Below are 21,552 nucleotides of genomic sequence, written 5' to 3'. Positions count from 1 at the left end.
TGGGAGGCTGTAGTCCATGGGATTGCAAGGAGTTGGACATGACTGAAGTAATTTAGCATGTATGCATGACTGTCATAACAGAAGCTAACTGCACTCTCTCATAGGGCCACTATTTCACTATAACCAAAGCTAACTATTCAGAGGAATTTGGGAAGCCCAAGGCTACAGCAGATTCTGAGTAAAAATCAGTCCTCATCATTGAATACATAGCTCTTTATACCTGCTTAAGTGTTGACTGGCTGATTAATTACTATTGATAAGGGCTACAGACTGTAATTAGGGTGTATCTCCAAAATTATGAGAGAAGGTCAGATAAACATGATCTTTCAAACCTTTCACTGATTGAGATCAATATGAAATAGATTAGACTGGTCATATGCAGAAGTCCTCTAACAGATGAATTGTAAATGTTATTTTGACTAGAGTTTCTCCCAGAACTTGATCCTAGACAGTATCCCTCTGTTTCAGTAAGAGGAGTAACATGTAAATGTTCATCAAGCTAGATAGTGTTATAAAACTTTGTGGGTGGAACTGTCTGCAGAGCTTAGAAAAGAAATTCCAGAATGGATTGAATTAGTGTCTATTTGGTTTTATCCAGGAGAATGAGAGGCTATATTTAACAGATGTGATTTTTCTCTTCACAAGCCCACAGAAAGTGTTCCTTTTAGTGAAATAGGGGACATTTTCTGGGCTTTCCACAATATGAATTAACTATCCAAAGAAATTCTTCACCTTCTCCACTCATTAAAAGACCTCCCATTTACTTGTGTACTTGATGACAAAAGATGACTATACCATAGACAACAGTGATTACTAGGAAATTCATGTCTGCATTATCTTTTCTTAAATGTACCAATTCCATTTTAAGGTTTTGGTAGGTGAGACCAAGGAAAGAGATTTCAACAGTCCTTCTCTCTACCAGTTTACATATTCATGTAAAACAGTTTCAATAATAGTATTCTTGGATAGTTTTATCTTAGGTTAACTATGGAGTTTTTCATTTTCATCCCACTTTGCAAACAGTGCTTTGAAAAGGCACATGACATGAAAAGAAAATATTTGTTATTGATTTTTTTTTAAAAAACATCTTTTATAGAAATGTCCCTTTCTTGTGTTCATGTATTCTCTTTCTTGCTCAAACGTCATTTTTTTTCCTCATCGAAAGAAATATGATCTGCCGTCACTTCTGCTTATTAATTTATACTGTATCCAATGAATCTCTAGACACACATTACAAAGATTAAAACAAAAGTTAATCCAAAAGAAAAGGTTGTTTCCTGACTCTCTGAACCTTATTTTATGGTCCATGTGTGGGTACTTGCCTGTCTCTTTGTTTGCTAATAGTGTAGAGATTTTCAGTAGCAAGAATAAAAATTGTACCTGAGATATTTTATTCTCCAAAACCAAAAACAACAAAATCTCTGGTTCCTCTGCCTTTTCTAAATCCAGCTTGAAAATCTGGAAGTTCTCAGTTCACATACTGTTGAAGCCTTTCTTGGCGAATTTTGAGCATTACTTTGCTAGCATGTGAGATGAGTGCAGTTGTGCTGTAGTTTGAACATTCTTTGCCATTGCCTTTCTTTGGGTTGGAATGAAAATGACCTTTTCCTGTCCTGCAGCCACTGATGAGTTTTCCAAATTTGTTGGCATATTGCATGCAGAAGAAGCTTTAAAGATTCCCCAATGCAAATCCTTCACATTATAGAGGAGGAAGTAGCAAAGGGAGTGATGTGTGTCCCAGCTCAGTGTTTCTTCCTCTATACCAAACTTGTCTTATTATTTTGCTATAGAATAATGTTGATACAAACTTGCTAATATGACAGGAAAGTATATGGCCCTTCCTCTTGATAATGTAAGACATATGCTCTGACATAAATCTGGTCTTCTAGACTTCTAAACAAACAGAATAGGCAGGAGTAGTCAGACAAGATACACACCTTATTACACAAGTGGAAAGAAAATTAATGCTTTACTGTTAATACACAGTGAAAAGTCATTTATACTCAAAAATAGTGTTCAATGCAAAATGTTAGGTGTCAGTGAGGCACAGGTGTGGTAAAAGTTTCCTTCCAATATCTCATTCATTAGTCTTTCCCATTTTCCCCAAGAATTCTTGCAGTACAATTGAAAAATAAAATTGTATATATTTAGAGTATATGACATGATGATCTGAAAGATGTTCATAAAATGATTACCATAGTCAACTTAATTAACACATCTATCATCTCACATTCTTACTTTTTTTGTGTATGGTCAGACCATTTAAGATCTCATCTTTTAGCCAATTTTGAATAAGTATTACACTATTATTAACTATAGTGACCATGGATACTCAGAACTTATCCATATTATAAATGAAAGTTTGTACACTTTCACAAACCTATGTCCATTTCTCCCATCCCCTCAGCTCCTGACAATCACCATTCTACTCTGTTTCTGTGAGTTCAATTAATTTATATATATATATATATATATTTTTTTTTTTAAGATTCCACATATTAGTGAGCTCATACAGTATTTATCTTTCTCTGTCTGGCTTATTTCACTTAGTATAATGTCTTTCAGTTTCATCCATGTTGTCCTAAACAGCAGGATATCCTTCTTCTTTATGAATGAATAACATTCCGTTATATGTTGTTTATCTTTTATGTTGGGGTAAGGGTGACACAAGCAAAATGAAACTGTTCCATCTTACCCTCTTCAGTGTATCCAGTCTCAGGTTTTTTTATTTAACAGTGTGCTAAGACCTCGGCATTGGGTTCTGGGACTCCCACTAAGACACTCTCATCTATGGGCGATTGTCAAAATTGATTTTCTGTGGGAACTCAATACAGAAAAATATTTTGCTATCTTGCTAATATCATTCCACCTCAGTTTGTCCCATTATATTTGAAATGCCACTATCAGAAAAAAATATTTCTTTGTATCTCCAGAAGTTCTGAGTTTAAGAAACCATTCCTTTTTTATAAGTATTCATTTGTCAAATTACTTCCCAGTGGTCTAATTAGTTGATAGCAGGTCCCAGAGGCTTAGACAACCAGTGAAGTAAAGTTGTATGGAGAAATGAAACAGTGAGTAGAACATGAGGCACTGTGTTAGGGAATTCAGGGTTACAATTAGGCAGCTATAGGGCTGCATAATTTGGGTGTGGAAGTGCGAAAAATGTACTGAAAACTCTTCACATTTTGCTAAGAACAGGCATGATTTTGTCAAAAGTTCTGGATGGAAAGAAAACAGTGGTGCAAGCTGAGACCAGCTGGCATTAATTAGGTGTTTTCTTTTTGAAGGGCTCTGTGCTGGGCCCCATGGGGTGCCAGCTTTATCACAGTGTTTGATACTTGCAGGTAAACAATACAGGTTTCTCGAATTTTAAGGATAAAGAATTTCACAACTTCTCAACTAAAGTGATTTCCTACATACAATAGCTCCAGTCTTCAAAGATAGTTTCTCTCTCTCTTCAAACATGCCCTGTAGTTTCTGTTCATAAAGGTACCGAAGTCTGCTCAAGCTCAGAAATAAAGAAAATGAAAGATCTAATATTCAGAGTTCTTAACTAGGACCAATTCTCCTGTTTTATTATTCTTCAGGGCAAGTAGTTGCACATCATTGAGAAACTAATGGTGCAACATAAAGAGGAGGTTTCAACCCACTGAAAGTCTATTATATTGTTCTCCCATAATATAGTACCCTGAGGCTTTCAAATGTAATCTTACTACAAATTATTGCTAAATCTGGCTACACACTGGACAACTGTTTGAATTGACAGCTTCAAAAAAATCAAAGTGACCTAAAGCCAATAATATCTTGTGTGTTTTTCCTTTCTTTTCTATATGTTTCACCTTTCCTTCACCTGCTATGTCTTCAGCTCAGATTTTGACTATAATCCAGAACTTAACATACTGTCACACCGCTGTGATGAGAAAACGAGGTACTTGTTCTCATGAGAATGTTTCCCATATTGAAGTGGTCAACTGTCTGTTGTAATCCTGGAATGTAAAACCAATGCCTCCTTTCTCTTGTGAAATTTTTTGGCTCCAGGCTGTGGGCTAAACCCAATCATCCCACTTTTTCAATAAATGTTTGTTGGGAACTAAGGAAATCTAACATTTAATCATTTAATACATTTGATCATTAGTTATTTAATACAAATTATCTATACATACCAATAGGGGTTTCCTTGTTCTGGAAGTCTTGTGTCTAAAACTTGAGAGGAGTTGAGGATCTCTCACCCAGGTAAGGACTGTTATAAAAATCTATTTTATGATTTAGAGTGTCGTGTAGTAGTCAAGTGCCCAAATTGTAGAGCCAGACTGCCTTTTTCAGATATTTGTTCCACTTCTTGCAAACTGACCATGTGGTACTTTTAATTTAACAACTCTATGACTTTGTTTCCTTATTTGGAAAACTGAGATAGTAAAAGTACCTCTTGCATGTGATTTTGGTGAGTTAAACAATACATATAACATACTTACAACTCAAATTATCGATGTTATTTATTATTACTATGGTTTTTAATTTTACTAGGTATCAAGCCCTTTGCTAGGAGCTGAAAGTACAGAGTTGAAAATATTTTGAAGTAGTGGAGGCAGTTATCATATCATGTGATCAGTGAGGTAACTTGCCAGCTCTCAGGGGAATCAAGGAGGGTTTCATTGGAGGTATTATTCTAAAACTAGATATGGAAAATGAGTAGGAGTGAGCCAGGCAGAGTGTGAAGGCATCTTATGGGAGTAACAGTGTTCTTAAAAGGAGAGAACAGCCGTGAGAGAAGAGAGCATATGGTAAATTTAAAGAACTGAGAGAAGTTCAATATGGATGATACAGAAAAATCACATAGGCCCTTGTAATAAATATCAAGAAATTGTTTTTTCAAAATTTTATTGAAGTATAGCTGATTTACAGTCTTGTGTTAGTTCTAAGTGTACAGAAAGTGATTCACTTATGTATGTAAATATATATAAATATAAATATATATGTATATTCTTCTTCAGATTGTCTTACCTTATAGAGTATTGAATATAGTTCCCTGTGTTATACAATATGTCCTTGTTGGTTATCTATCTATTTTATATATAGTAGTGTGTATATGTTAATTCCAACCTCCTAATTTAGACTTTATCATGAATGCAGTGGGAAATTTTGATGGGTTTTAAGTAGAAGAATGACTGGATCATATTCTCATTTTAAAATGATTATTTGACTACCATATGGTTAAGATATTGAGAATAAGCAGAATTATTAAGTGGCTATTGTGGTGGTAATGGGATAGAGATAAGTGGAAGGAATACATAGGTATTAAGGAGGTAGAGTCAGAGGTACGTATTGATTGAATCTTAGATTGAGAGAGGAGAACTCAAGGATTCATTGAATGTAATGGTTATGATACATCTTCAGTATGGAGACAAAGGACGTTTCAAGTTTTAAACTGAAAAATGTTTCCATACTCCAGTATAGGAAACAGAGGATGAGGAACATATTTGGGAGTAATAGGTAATAAAAGCTATTGACTTTGGTTTTAGATATCTTTGGTGTGAAGTGCCTATGCAGCTACTAAGTGAAAATATGTTGGGAAAATGCATGTGGAACTTAGGTGAGAAGTCATGATATAGCCCATGTTTTAATCAGATCACTGGGCTACCCTTTGAACCCAGTCATATTGGATAGGTTTTTTAAACTGCCGTGAAGTGGATTTTATGTTGTGGTGCTCTGAGATCTTTATAGATTTTTATCTGAACAATTTTCCCATTCTCCTCTGAATGTAGTTCAGTCTAAATCAACTACTGGCCAGACATACCACCTATTTAGCAGTTGTGCTTAGGTCTTCTGAAAACTGTGTGATATCTTTCTTGGTTTCTGATTTTCATTCTACTTGTGGCCTTTGCCAAAGCCATTAACCTCCTTGTCCTCTAACATATCTGTTTCTAATGAAGGAATGATAATAATTTTGACATCTTACCCTTCCTTAGCAGAAGAGTTTAGTAAGCAGTGGTAAGTTTTCCAGTTCAACACTTCTATCTGTCAGCCATTAAATACTCATTTAAAAATGTTCAGGCTCCGTGGAGTCAGTGTGCTGCCCTGATGCTTGTTTCTGATATCCATAAAAACTTCTGTCTCTTCAAAGGAGACAAGGAAGCAACTCAGTTGGGACAGTAACCAGTCATATTGTTAGTTATCAAGAAAGTTTCATTGGGCCTTTACTTCACTCTTTCACAGAATAAAAATAATGAACACCTATATTTTATTTTGCATATGAGTGCAGAGCCATGGCACCCTACCAACAAAAGATTTATAGTGAGGAGGACAAATGAAACATTAAGACATATGACATAGTCATAGTGAAATGAGGTTCATCACAACGGGACCAGATAGAGAAACTCCAAACTTGAAGTAAAGTAACCTTGAATATTCTGGACTATAGCAATAACTCCAAGCTCTATAACTATTATAAAATCTACATTTAGAGAGTTTCGTGTGGTAGTTAAATGCCTAGGTTGTGGATCCAGATTGCACTTACACACACAAATACACACACACACACACACACACACACATAATGAGATGCAAAGAATAGTGCATTAAATTCTGGTCTTTATTTATTTATTGAGTTATTGAGATCTATTAGGTTATGAGTATATATTGATGAATAAAACACCCATGGCACCTGAGTTTATATTCTGGTAAGAGACAAAAAAAAATCAAATAATTTCATAATTAAAACTGATACGTTCTATAAAGGAAATTCATATATATTGAGTTGGCCAATCCACACAAGTGATGGAGTATAGTGAGGCCCCTACATTAGATATGACATGTGGGAAGATAGGTCTGAGGTGTTAGCATTTAAGGTGAAGGAGATAATGACCCACTCATACAAGCAACAGAGGGAAGCATATTCTAGAAGGAAAGATGAGCATGAGCATATATGAAAGCTCTGAAGTTGTGAAAAGCCTGTTGTTCTCAATGACCTGAAAGGAGGCCTGTATGGCTACAGAGAAGTGAAAGGTGGGGACAGTGGCCCACATTGCATTGTAGAAGGAGTTAAGGTAGGTAGAGATTATTTAAGGCCTTATTGACCATGGGTCTTAATTTGGATTTTATCCTAAGGGAGAAGAAAAGCCATGAAAGGGTTTAATCAATTAAAGCAGTATGATACAATTTACATTTTTGATAGACCTCTCTGGCTTTCACATGCAGTGATGATTAGAGGGGTCAGGAGAAGTACAAAGACCATTTAGGAGACTCTAGCAGTGGCCTCTGAGACACATAATGGTGACCAAAATAATATTGGTGGAAGTAGAGATAAAGAAAAATGGCTATGTCTGATATATGTTTAGAAATTATAACTAATAGTGCTAACTAATGGATTATATATGTGAGGTAGTGGAGAGGAAAATATCCAGCATGACTCTTAAGAGTTCTCACTTGAAAAACAAGTAGATTTTACTGGCATTTACTGACATGGGAAAGACTGAAACAGAAAACATAGGTGAAGATGCCCACGAAAAATCCAAGCAGAGATGTCAAGTAAGCAGAATGAATATAAACCTGGAAATTGTAAGGATAGGGCAGAGATGAATATAGTGACTTGTGGCCGTAAGGTTGACTGAGAGCTCCCAGAGAAAGAGTATAGAGATGCCAGAACTGAGCACTATAACACTCCGACTTTCAGTGGTCAGGAAGAGGGGGAAGGACTAGCAAAGGGGACTTAAAATAGCCTATCTCCAAACTTTCCCTAATCTGCCTTTGTTTGGTTTTAATCACTGCCACACCATCTTTGTTCTGGCCACTAGTAAGACTCTACTGAAACAAAAGGGTGAGATTTTAAAAGATATGACAGTTATCTTAGAGCTTCCTTTTTTTCACATCTTACTTCTGTTGTTTATACACACTCTGAAACAGTCTATGAAACAGGAACCAAAAAATTAGATGAAAATACTCTGCATTAGCTTCACTACTCTCTAGATGTTGCACTTCTGTCACTATGTGAAAGAGTTTTCCCCACAAAGGTCATGGAATTTTTCAGGGATGTGGTATCTGTCTGGTGAGTCTTTACTCAAAATATAACTGCATGTAGGATAAGAGATTCATCAAGCTTCATCAAGATTCATCAATTCTGACAGATTACAGAGCATTCCCCTTTTGGACAGATTTGGCAGACTGAGAAAAGTATAAGTTAAAATGATAAGGAAAATCTATTATAAATTTTTTCATCCTTCTTGTTTTACGCCCTTGCAATTTCTCTAGAAATTAAAACATCAGAAGGACAGGGCTGAGTGCTTTTTGTTATTCTTGAGGTTAGTTTTCTTAAAATGTATTAGGGTGACAGGAGATTAACATTCCAATTCAATCAGCAGTTTATAGATTTCCATTCACCTAAATACCTAAAAATATTAACACAGATTTTTTGTACAGGTTGGAAATTATCTCTAGAATTAACCCATCACTTGAGATATGTCATTACCAATTAGCCTTTTTGCTTTTTTTCTTTGATTGTTCAAGCTTTTATTATTTTTTAATGCAATGTGCTGCCTGTGAGTAATATTTACTTGCTAAAACAGAACCAGAAAACCTTTACTGGCATATTTCTGGTAGTGTTAGTTCAACCCCTGATTTTTATTGAAAAATAAAGGGCTCAATTTGGCAATAGATTAAAACTGCCTTTCTAGAAGAATATTCTGTGGATGGGTATAGCCAGTCTCAGGGAGTAACAAGTCTTCTCTTCCCCACTTCCTGCACCTCAGGAAACTTTCAGTCAAGCTGGGAGACCTTCCCAGGAAGAGAAGGCAATTCAAGTCTGTTAGAGTGCTGTGGGCTCCAGGAGAGTCTTCAGGCTGGTATTCAAGGTCCATTTCAGGCAGCTCAGTCTTTTCTATAATCAGGTTGAGCTTTCTCTCAGTGAGTCACATCACTTACTCATTTATTTTTTCACAAAACTTGTAATGAGTACCTTCTTGATCCTGAATGACCATGGGCCTCCATCTTCAAGCACAGCAGAATGGGTGTCTGTCCTCATATAGCTTCTTGCTGCTGTCTGCACTTGCCACTTGGTCAGATTCCATAGCACCATGAGATACTAGTAGTTTTTTGGTTTGGAAGAAGGACCAGGGAAACAAAAGAGAAAAAGTTTAAATATTCATTTATATTATAAATGTGTTGGCCTTATGATACCCCACACAGCTCTGGGTAGAGGTTATATGTTCAGTCAAAAGGTTCATAGAGTTAAATATAAATGTTGGGGTTACAAAGATCCTGGAGATCATCTAGGACAACCCTTTCATGTAATAAATGAGGACACTGACAAAGACAGAGAATAAAACAGCTCTGTTCAAGATTGTATAGAAGGCTGGGGTCACAGCCAACCTCCAGGACTCTATCTCTTGCACCAACTTGGCACAAAAACAATTAAAGAAATCTTGCTCTAAGTAGAAATGACCTGAGAGTCAACAGATATATTTTAGGGGGAAAGATAAATTGAGAAAATTTTACCTAAAGAAAAAAAGAATACCAAAGAGTAAGTTAGGGATATTTTTCAAAATTGTTTATGAATACTTTTTTTTTTTTTAAGGCCTTGGTTAGGTATTCCTACTGGAGGCTCCAATGTGAATTGAACGCACTTAAGTACAACCAAAGTGTCCTGAATTAGACATGGCGAAGAATGGTAGAAAGATTGAGGGCAAGAAGAGAAGAGGGCGACAGAGGATGAAATGGTTTGATGGCGTCACTGACTCAATGAACATGAGTTTGAGCAAACTCAGGGAGATAGTGATGGACAGGGAAGCCTGGTGTGTTGCAGTCCATGGGGTTGCAAAGAGTCGGACAAGACTTAGCGACTGAACAACAACAAACAACAAGGAATGGTAGTGAATTCCATCCTGCACGCCTGACACGGGTCCTTGAAGACTCTACTGAATATGTTTCCAACAGGAGAGAAAACCATTTTTCCTCACTTTACGTGCAATGGTGACTGGGCTGATGACTGTTCAAGGTTCCTTCACAGGATTATGTTACTGTGGGGTCAGTGGTAACAATCTCACATGCTATGCAAGTGGCAGGAATATCTCCTGAGGACAGTGGTTTCAGCTCTCTGTGTGGTCCACTGCTTAGCTCCTCTCTTCAGGCTTCTGCGTCTCTTTCTGTAGCCTTTACTCCTAACATAGAGTTTTAAAGTAGCTCTGAAAAAGATGTTCTTTAAATAATGTATGCCATACTATGTGTTTACGTTGGAAGAATATTTTTTATATTGTGCTTTGTCCCACGAGGTGAATACATTACAAATAATAAAATTTTACTCATTACCAGATAAATATTTGTTAGTAGCCAGGCAAGTAATGGGGTACCTCCTCCCTCAAACACACACAAACACATTTATCTGCTTTACACAACTATTTCACTCATTACCAGTAATCAAGATGGGAGGATATGTAAGCTTGAAAAGCTGAAGTTCATTTCCACCATGTGTGAGTCTTTAATAAAAATTCCCTAAACTTTCTGTGGTATTGTACATGAATGTTGATGCAGAATTGTCTAAAGCACCAGAAGCAGTCTCTGGTTGCAAGGTTTCCTTGGTGTCTGTCACCTCTTAACAATGCAAATACAAACAATTAGGAAACTCTCATGTGTATATTTATTTATATTTCTATATCTTAACTACAGATCAAACTTAAAGTAATGGCTACAAGGATAAGAGTTAATAGTAACAAGATTTAGTTTTTTAAGAGGAATCAGAAAAAGCATCTAAGTTATTTTTGTATTCCTGATACCTATCATGGTACATATGCACCAAAATTTCTCATTACTTGACTGAGGAAATGATAGTGATGGGTTAATTTGCATTTTATTTCTTGGTTTAAACTATGAGCACATGAAATAACTTGCTGAGTAAATTGCTGGCAGTCTCCAACCCTACCTTCAGCATCTCCAAAGCATACAATTTGCATAGATTTTTTTTTTCATATGAAGAAACTAATTATTTTTACTATTTTAAAAAATACAGACTGATTTCCAAGGGTGTGTTACTTAAAAAGGTCAGGATTTGAATTATGGTCACAGAATTCTTTGGTCCTGAATGATACTTACTTTAAATTTTACTTATATTCTTACTGGGAAAATTCTCTCTCCAAGGTTCCTACCTTTTGCTTCCCTCTAAAAACAGAGAATTGATCAGAACGGAGATAGTTCTCTGTTATCCTACAGGAACTGGATCCTGCTGCTGCTAAATCGCTTCAGTCGTGTCCGACTCTGTGCGACCCATAGATGGCAGCCCCCACCAGGCTTCCTGTCCCTGGGATTCTCCAGGCAAGAACACTGGAGTGGGTTGCCATTTCCTTCTCCAATGCATGAAAGTGAAAAGTGAAAGTGAAGTCGCTTAGTCATGTCCGACTCTAGCGACCCCCATGGACTGCAGCCTACCAGGCTCCTCCGTCCATGGGATTTTCCAGGCAAAAGTACTGGAGTGGGGTACCATTGCCTTCTCCGAACTGGATCCTAGTGGGGCCATTTCTCCCTGCTGGTGCTATGGCCTTAGTTGTGTTATATAGCAGCTTCTGAGTCGGCCACCATACCCAAATTGCTAAAGCAAGATTCCTGGTGTTATTTGTTCAGGGAAGAAGAAACTTTTCCAGTCAACCATAGAGGACCTAGCTTCTAAGAGCCCACAGTTCTTTGGCACCCTGGTAGCTCACCTTCCTATTTTAGGTTTACAGCACCCTCTATTGGAAAGTGTCTGTCAAATCCAGAAACTGTGCATTAGCACTAACCTTTTTCAACCAATCCTGAAATTGTAGTACCCAAAAGTTCTCTTGTTGCTGCTACCGATGCTGTTTTTGTTTTGTTTGGGTGTGTGTGTGTTTAATGAAGGTAATTCCCCAAATTTTGAAGACCTATGTCTATGGTGTGGCTCAAGGTTCTGGAAACCTACTTTGTCTTGTGCAATGTTCTTAATTTGGAAGGTTCAGAGACATAATAAATAAACTACTAAAATGCCCATCACATTTTCTTCCTGCGAACGTGGGGGACTCTTGCAAAAGAGACTCCTGGTGAAATGCATGAATATCTCAGAATTCTTGAGATATCTTCAGATAGAAAGGCTTCAGATCAGTCGCTCAGTCGTGTCTGACTCTTTGCGACCCCATGAATTGCAGCATGCCAAGCCTCCTTGTCCATCACCAACTCCCGGAGTTCACTGAGACTCACGTCCATCGAGTCAGTGATGCCATCCAGCCATCTCATCCTCTGTCGTCCCCTTTTCCTCTTGCCCCCAATCCCTCCCAGCATCAGAGTCTTTTCCAATGACTCAACTCTTCCCATGAGGTGGCCAAAGTACTGGAGTTTCAGCTTTAGCATCATTCCTTCCAAAGAAATCCCAGGGCTGATCTCCTTCAGAATGGACTGGTTGGATCTCCTTGCAGTCCAAGGGACTCTCAAGAGTCTTCTCCAACACCACAGTTCAAAAGCATCAATTCTTCAGCACTCAGCCTTCTTCACAGTCCAACTCTCACATCCATACATGACCACAGGAAAAACCATAGCCTTGACTAGACAAATCTTTGTTGGCAAAGTAATGTCTCTGCTTTTGAATATGCTATCTAGGTTGGTCATAACTTGCCTTCCAAGGACTAAGCGTCTTTTAATTTCATGGCTGCAATCACCATCTGCAGTGATTTTGGAGCCCCAAAAAATAAAGTCTGACACTGTTTCCACTGTTTCCCCATCTATTTCCCATGAAGTGGTGGGACCGGATGCCATGATCTTCGTTTTCTGAATGTTGAGCTTTAAGCCAACTTTTTCACTCTCCACTTTCACTTTCATCAAGAGGCTTTTGAGTTCTTCTTCACTTTCTGCCATAAGGGTGGTGTCATCTGCATATCTGAGGTTATTGATATTTCTCCCGGCAGTCTGGATTCCAGCTTGTGTTTCTTCCAGTCCAGCGTTTCTCATGATGTAGTCTGCATATAAGTTAAATAAACAGGGTGACAATATACAGCCTTGACGTACTCCTTTTCCTATTTTGAACCAGTCTGTCATTCCATGTCCAGTTCTAACTGTTGCTTCTTGACCAGCGTACAAATTTCTCAAGAGGCAGATCAGGTGGTCTGGTATTCCCATCTCTTTCAGAATTTTCCACAGTTTATTGTGATCCACACAGTCAAAGGCTTTGGCATAGTCAATAAAGCAGAAATAGATGTTTTTCTGGAACTCTCTAGCCTTTCCCATTATCCAGAGGATGTTGGCAATTTGATCTCTGGTTTCTCTGCCTTGTCTAAAACCTGCTTGAACATCAGGAAGTTCACGGTTCACATATTGCTGAATCCTGGCTTGGAGAATTTTGAGCATTACTTTACTAGCGTGTGAGATGAGTGCAATTGTGTGGTAGTTTGAGCATTCTTTGGCATTGCCTTTTTTGGGGATTGGAATGAAAACTGACCTTTTCCAGTCCTGTGGCCACTGCTGAGTTTTCCAAATTTGCTGGCATATTGAGTGCAGCACTTTCACAGCATCATCTTTCAGGATTTGGAATATCTCAACTGGAATTCCATCACTTCCACTAGCTTTGTTCGTAGTGATGCTTTCTAAGGCCCACTTGACTTCACATTCCAGGATGTCTGGCTCTAGGTCAGTGATCACACCATCATGATTATCTGAGTTGTGAAGATCTTTTTTGTAATAGAAAGGCTTATATCTTGCTATATCAACCAAAAATATAAAATGTCCCTTCTTACCAATCTGCACAGCCAAGGCTTAATGTACATACATGAAATTTTTTAAGAAATTTGTTAACTGGGGAATTCACTGGCAGTCCAGTGGTTGGGACTCAGCACCCACATGGCATAGACACAAAAAAAAACAAACAAAAAATTAATTAATCACTTTCAAAGCTTAAAAATTATACACAGTATGCAAATATGATGAAATAAAATATTTCCTTTCCAAGAAACAGATTCTTTGTCCCCTGAGCCACCAGTGAAGGCCCATGCCTAGGCCAACCTGGGCCAAAGCTCACAGCTTAATATTCCCTGTTCCTTAGATTCAGCAGGGCAACTCCCTGGTCTCTGGATGTGCCTGTAAAAGAGCTCTTAAGCCCATTGGCCAGTATGGTGGGAAATGTAAGTTGTTGTACAAGTTATAATGACAAAGACTATATATATATAGCATATTTATATATAGTTATATATAACTATATAAGTTTTATTATATAGTTATATATAATATATATATTATAGTTTTATATATACAGTTATAAATAATAACTACATATAGGTATATCAAGGAAATATTCTAAAAGGTTCCATTTTAATTTAAAATCTTCAGTATTCATGCAAATTGTCTTAAAAACACTAAATCACATTCTGCCACGTTTTAAAGAGAAAATCCATGCTGAGAAATAGGGTTATTCAGATCATACTGTAGCCTAATTTCTGAGACATTGGGCAAAAAAGAGCCCATTAGATGTCCATTATTGTGGCATGATTTCTGTCTTTTAAAATAGAAAATGTAGTTCATTTCTCTCACTGTTTACTTGGATCTCATTGATACTATTTTTGTTAATTCCATAATACTTGATGGTTTTAGATGAAATCATTTTGATGGTCTCTCACATTTTGTGTGTCAGACATGCCCTCTATTCATAGAATAGAATATGATACAGTCGGTATAAAGTTTATGAAACACAAACCAATATGTGAAAGATGACTTTTTTTCCCCTAAAACAGAATTTGTTTCTTGAGGCCTCATTCTCTCCTAGGTTGAACATTTCATCTCTGATGATTCAAATTGTTGTTGTTTAGTCGTTCAGTCATGTCCAACTCTTTGCGACCCTATGGACTGCAACACACCAGGCTTCTCTGTCCTTCACCATCTCCCAGAGTTTGCTCAAATTCATGTCATGATTCAAATTAAAGTCAGTGAATGTAAGCTTTATTTAGTCAAGCTATGTTTTCTCCTTATTTTTCCACAGTGTTAAATGAAAGCTCCAAGAGTTCATGTAATGCCACAGCATGTGGGAAACGAGTATCTGTTTCTTGGTTCTTGGCAAATATTCCTTCTAGCATCTGTTGATATCTATATAATATTCAGTTGACTGTCCATTCTTGACACTATATCTTCCTAATTCTGTCAGCTTTAGATTTGTCATCCCTTTACTACCACACTCTACACCCATGGGGAATAGGAAATATGTGTATAGTCTCCCATCCCTCTCTTGGGCCTCTGGAAATCACTGGAACAATTTCAGTCCTTCTGTTATAAACAAAAGCTATGACAGACAATGTATTAACAAGCAGAGACATCACTTTGCCAACAAAGGTCTGTATAGTCAAAGCTATGGTTTTTCCAGTAGTCGTGTATGGATGTGAGAGTTGGACCATAAAAGGAGGCTGAGTGCCAAAGTAATAATGCTTTCGAAATGTGCTGGAGAAGACTCTTGACAGTCCCATGGACTGCAAGGAGATCAAACCATTCAGTCCTAAAGGAAATCAACCCTAAATATTCATTGGAAAGACTGATGCTGAAGCTGAAGCTCCAGTACTTTGGCCACCTGATGTGAAGATTTGACTCATTGGAGAAGACCCTAATGCTGGGAAAGATTGAAGGCAAAAGGAAAAGAGAGTGGCAGAGGATGAGATGGTTAGAGCATCACCGATTCAAAAGATATGAATTTGAGCAAAGTCCAGAGATACTAGAGGCAGAGGAGCCTGGTGTGCTGCAGTCCATGAAGTCACAAATAGTTGGATGTGACTTAGCAACTATACAACTACAATAATCCTAAACGCACCGTATCACTGTTTCTAAGGTACTGCTGTTGAAGCATGGTGACATCACAGAATTCTTCAAGGTCTGTGATCTGCTTGGGTTTCATCTGTAGTGTAAAACACCAAAACTCTCTTCTCTCAGATCCCTGAAACTGTCTGCAATTTCTATTCTCCCCACCCCAAGGACACAGTTCTTTTCTTGGGGAAAAGAAGTTTCAGAATCACTTTTCAGAGGTACTATAAAGTTTCATTATCTTGCTTCTCTTTCATATATTTTCTATCCTCTTCTAGTTCAGAGGCTCTTTTATTTCCTTTGGTATGAGAGAATTTGCTTGTGTATCATTATGCATTCTTTCAAATCAATTGTTTATGACTTTGACTTCTGATACTCAATGCCTGGGCTTTTGGAAGTCAAAAATAATGTCCTCTCTTACAAATTTCTCTGCCACTCATTCCAAAATAGATTTTAAATTGATTTTTCCCCCCTGCACTTCTTCCATAGCCTTTATGTCCCAAGGCAATGAACGTCAAGTTCTTATTTGAAATGGAGAAAACCTCAAGGTAAAAGAACATTCTAGAAAGTTAGAAAACAAATTGGTTAATTTTTCCAAATGTTATATTGTAGCAATGCAATTTCTAAATAATACTAAGATCAACATTTGGGGAGATGCCCTGGAATTGCCAGCTGGAGTATAGAGAAACCAAAACATTTCCTTTTAGTCTCAACAACTGTTATAATTATACACATTCTCCAAACCATTTCCCTGTCAACAACATTACTTTTCTCCTCTGTGTGTTTAAAGGTAAGAGACCTACTCCAGAAAGAGTGGAGCCAAAAGTGTTGAAAACCTGCCCCTCTCAACAAGTCAGCAGGTTGCTTTTAGTTTATGAATGAGAAGAAAAATAGAATGAATGCTTTCAATTCTAATCTTAGAAAGTCAAACCCTTGAGCAGGGAAAGTCTTTTTCAACCTAACAGAACAACTAAATTTCTCTTCTGGTTACAATTTGTTGGTTGAGATACAAAGGACATAGAAACCTCACCCAGACATATAGGATTTCTTCTAAAGCTTTGGGTTTACTGCCTTCTTTCATTTCTTTTCTTGACCTTAAGTCTTTTCTGTTACTCAAAGTTGCCTCTGTATCCTAAGTTAAACACACCTTGGCATGATAGAGTACTGCTGCTGCTGCTAAGTCACTTCAGACGTGTCCAACTCTGTGCGACCCCATAGATGGCAGCCCACCAGGCTCCTCTGTCCCTGGGATGTCACAAATGACAAAAGGAATCTTTTTTGGTAATGAGTAGCAAAATGATCCATTCCTCACTTAATTGAATGATGCCCCTCGAGTGGCCACATTGTTTCATGATGGTGATCTCTCTGCTCCCAGACATCCCTATCCTCTTATTCTGAGCCTTGCTGACTATTATCACTGCTGTCTCTTATGCTGATAGAAAAAAAAAATCATCATTACCTGCATCTCAGTAGGTGTGGTATATTTATTTTTAATTCTGAATCTACCACACTCATGAAGTCTCCTATGCTATATACAAAGGAGGAGCTGAGAAGCACATTTCCCAGAAGTCCCTTTCCATTTGTTTCTGTTTGTTTATAAAATTTATTAGTGCCAGAAATATAAGTTTTGGAAAGCAGAAGAGAATGAGAGGTCATTACTCGCTGGAAGCCTCTGCAGGCAGACAACTGGGCAGACATGAGGTCTGAAGAAACTTGCTTCTTAAGAATCTCTGACTTCCAGTCTCTCCCTCCTAGAGATAAAGAGAATCTCCTCCAAAAGTGTTCATATGCTTTGAGCTAGTCTCAGTGGAGGTTGAAACTCTTGTTTTTTGTAGAAACTTAGGCAAGAAGAGATCGAAACATTGCATTTATTCCTCTGTATTCAGGTGGTTTGGCATCCACAGGACTTCGTATTTCCCAGTGGAGCATTTAGTACTAATCTCCCCCATTTCCTTTTCCTTTTTTTTTTCCTAACCTCTCCCATGTCCTTTTCTCTAGGTAGAACCTCAGTTGAAGAGTAGGGTCAATAGCATGCAGGTTATTCATTTGCTTTTACTATTTTCAGAAATTGGAAATTCTGAAGAGGAAGTTGTGAGTTCCAGAATTACTAGCAAAAGTAAATGGTTGTTAAAATACATGTCTCAAGAACTTTTCTTCATAAAAGCTTAATTCTTATATCTCTTCACTCATGCCTGTCTCAAAGATAGGATTTGAAAGGATTGTTTTAAAGACTTAATTAATCTTAACATCTTTTTTAAGGTCTTTAATACATAATTGATCAATCAAAACTTTGCTGAAATGTCCACTTGCCTTCTGATACTCTCCAGTATTTGTCATACTTGAAGAGACATGATTGGTCAAAATTTTACCTGAGAGTTTGCTGAAATATTGGCAATGCTCACTTCCAAAGATATTACTATTCTTAAGTGACTATCTTTAATATTTATTAAGGCTACTTTTTAAAATTTTTGAAGGCCACTTTGCCTAAGAAATGTGACATTTAATGGAATTACAGAAGCAAATGGAGTGAATCAGGGGGTCTCTACCTTCTCGTGATATAATGGTGCCAAGTCATCATGTCTCAGTCCTTTTGGCTATAAAGGGGTAAAAGTTGCCTTGTATTACTAAACAAATTATTAGAAATATATGGGAATAGAAATTGGTATTTGATGTACCAGATAGACTCCATCTGTCAGGACCAATAAAACACCTGCTGAGTCATTTCAAATAAACACATTATACATTTGTTTTGACCACTGGGACATCAATGGCATAGACAATAATCAGAAACTTTGCTTAAAGTATCACTAAGTAACATACCTCTATGATTCCTTCATATAAAGATGAACAGAAATGACCAAATTCATAGTATATGATTCTGTCAAGGCATACAGGAACTTTAGACTTCAAGTTGATTCTCATTTTTCTATTTTAAACTGCATTACATATGAGCCAGTCAGTTAATGCCATGTTTCTGTCAATAACCCAATATAAATAGGAAAGCAGTCACCCCATTGAAAATTCCAAAATAAGTATTAAATGAGGGACAAAACATCAAATGAATCTTTAGATCATAGCTTAATAAGTTACTGTAAGAGTTGGGTAATCAGAACACCACTAAAAATCTACAAGAAATTCTTACATAAGAACTTTCAAGGAAACTCCTAATTACTGCTTTCCTATACTTATTATTATGAGGGAAATAATGATCCATGTTTTTGAAATCCAATTGCACTTAATATGGTCAGAAAGTTGTACTTATCTGGTTATTCCCTTTTTAACTTTATAATGATCTCATTGCCTGTACCAGCTCTTAGGGGATACCAGCTGTGTTTCAGGGCCCATAAAGAACCTGATTAGAGAGACAGGATATGTGAAAGCTAATTATAGATGAAGGCAATTCAAACTACAAAATAGCTACAGGAAATAAAACATTTGGCTAAGATGAATTTGGGAAAATGGAAAATGACACAATTATCTCCTGCTAAGCTCTATCCCTATGTAAGAAGAAAAAATAAAAATTAGATCCCCCCCAAAGGGGAGATTCTTTAGAGAAGTGATCCCCAACATTTTTGGCATCAGGGACTGGTTTCATGGAAGACAATATTTTCCATGAACCTGGGTGTGGGTGGGATGATTTTAGGAAGATTAAAGCATGTTACATTTCAGTTTAGTTCAGTTGCTCAGTCATGTACCACTCTTTGCGACCCCATGGACTGCAGGACGCCAGGCATCCTTGTCCATCACCAACTCCTGGAGCTTAATCAAACTCATGTCCATTGAGTCGGTGATGCCATCCAACCATCTCATCCTCTGTCGTGCCCTTCTCCTCCCACCTTCAATCTTTCCCAGCATCAGGGTCTTTTCAAATGAGTCAGTTCTTCTCATCAGGTGGGCAAAGTGTTGGAGTTTCAGCTTCAGCATCAGTCCTTCAATGAATATTCAGGACTGATTTCCTTTTGGATGGACTGGTTGGATCTCCTTGCTGTCCAAGAGACTCTCAAGAATTTTTTCCAACACCACAGTTTAAAAGCATCAATTCTTCAGTGCTTAGCTTTCTTTATAGTCCAACTCTCTCATCCATACATGACTACTGGAAAAACCATAGTTTTGACTAGACAGACATTTGTTGGCAAAGTAATGTCTCTGCTTTTTAGTATACTCTAGGTTGATCATAGCTTTTCTTCCAAGGAGCAAGCGTCTTTTAATTTCATGGCGTCAGTCAACATCTGCAGTGATTTTGGAGCCCAAGAAGATGAAGTCTCTCACTGTTTCTATTGTTTCCTCATCTATTTGCCATGAGGTGATGGGACTGGATGCCATGATCTTAGTTTTCTGAATGCTGAGTTTTAAGCCAGGTTTTTCACTCTCTTCTTTCATTTTCATCAAGAGGCTCTTTAGTTCTTCCTCACTTTTGCCATAAGGGTGGTGTCATCTACATATCTGAAGTTATTGATATTTCTCCTGACAAACTTGATTCCAGCTTGTGCTTCATCCAGCTTGGCATTTCACATGATGTACTCTGCTATAAGTTAAATAAGCAGGGTGACAATATACAGCCTTGACGTACTCCTTTCCTAGTTTGGAACAAGTCTGTTGTTCCATGTTCCATTCTAACTGTTGCTTCTTGACCAGCATACAGATTTCTCAGAAGGCAGGTAAGGTGGTCTGGTATTCCCATCTCTTGAAGAATTTTCCAGTTTGTTGTGATCCACACAGTCAAAAGCTTTGGTGTAGTCAATAAAGCAGAAGTAGATGTTTTTCTGAAACTCTCTTGCTTTTTTAATGATCCAGCGGATGTTGGCAATTTCATCTCTGGTTCCTCTGCCTTTTCTAAATCCAGCTTGAACATATGGAAGTTCTTGGTTCACGTACTGTTTATTGAAGCCTGGCTTGGAGAATTTTGAGCATTATTTTGCTAGCATGTGAGATGAGTGCAATTGTGTGGTAGTTTGAGCATTCTTTGGCATTGCCTTTCTCTGGGATTGGAATGAAAACTGACCTTTTCCAGTCCTCTGGCCACTGCTGAGTTTTCAATATTTGCTTGCATATTGAGTGCAGCACTTTCACAGCATCATCTTTTAGGACTTGAAATAGCTCAACTGGAATTCTATCACATCCACTAGCTTTTTTCATAGTGATGCTTCATAACGCCCACTTGACTTTGCATTCCAGAATGTCTGGCTCTAGTTGAGTGATCACACCATTGTGGTTATCTGGGTCATGAAGATCATTTTTGTATAGTTCTTCTGTATATTGTTGCCACCTCTTAATATTTTCTGCCTCTGTTAGGTTCATACCATTTATGTCCTTTACCGTGCCCATCTTTGCATGAAATGTTACCCTGGTATCTCTAATTTTCTTGAAGAGATCTCTAGTCTTTCAGATTAAATTTATTGCACTTTATTTCTATTATTGTTACATTACTCCACCTCAGATCATCAAGCATTAGATCTCAGAGTTTGGGGACACCTGGTTTAGAGAAATATCTTAAAATATGTTTTCTAAGTCACATGCAGAGATTGAAATTCCCAAAGACGAATCATGATCACTCAACTTTCTCTTATTCTTAACTTTCATTCACAAAGTTATATGAAGATAGGTGGAATTGTGCAACTATAAACCAGACTAATAATTATTGGTGTGCTTAATGACAAGTAGAGAGGACACTTGCTTTAAATCAGAGCTGTCCTCTTGAGAATAAAGAAATGATTTGAAGGCAAACATAATAACTCCATGATTACACTTAAGGGTGTGTGTATATGTGTTAGTGGCTTCAGTTGTGTCCAACTC

General features: G+C 37.4%; 1 long non-coding RNA gene across 2 annotated transcripts in view; it reads left to right on the top strand.

Moving 5' to 3' along the window:
* The window catches only part of LOC123331783, a 410,805-nt gene that overhangs the window by 200,314 nt on the left and 188,939 nt on the right, over positions 1 to 21,552 (top strand). Inside the window, exon 3 of one of the 2 annotated variants that reach the window (XR_006640625.1) lies at positions 9,566 to 10,489. The exons of the other annotated variant lie outside the window; for it this stretch is intronic. This is a non-coding gene — a long non-coding RNA (uncharacterized LOC123331783). Of the gene's footprint in view, positions 1 to 9,565; positions 10,490 to 21,552 lie in introns of those variants that run through there. 2 annotated transcript variants of the gene reach the window in all.

The sequence above is a fragment of the Bubalus bubalis genome, chromosome X (genome assembly GCF_019923935.1).
Source record: "Bubalus bubalis isolate 160015118507 breed Murrah chromosome X, NDDB_SH_1, whole genome shotgun sequence".
Taxonomy (NCBI): Eukaryota; Metazoa; Chordata; class Mammalia; order Artiodactyla; family Bovidae; genus Bubalus; species Bubalus bubalis.
The sequence above is the reverse complement of the archived record's forward strand: the minus strand, read 5'-3'. Positions and strand labels throughout refer to the sequence as shown.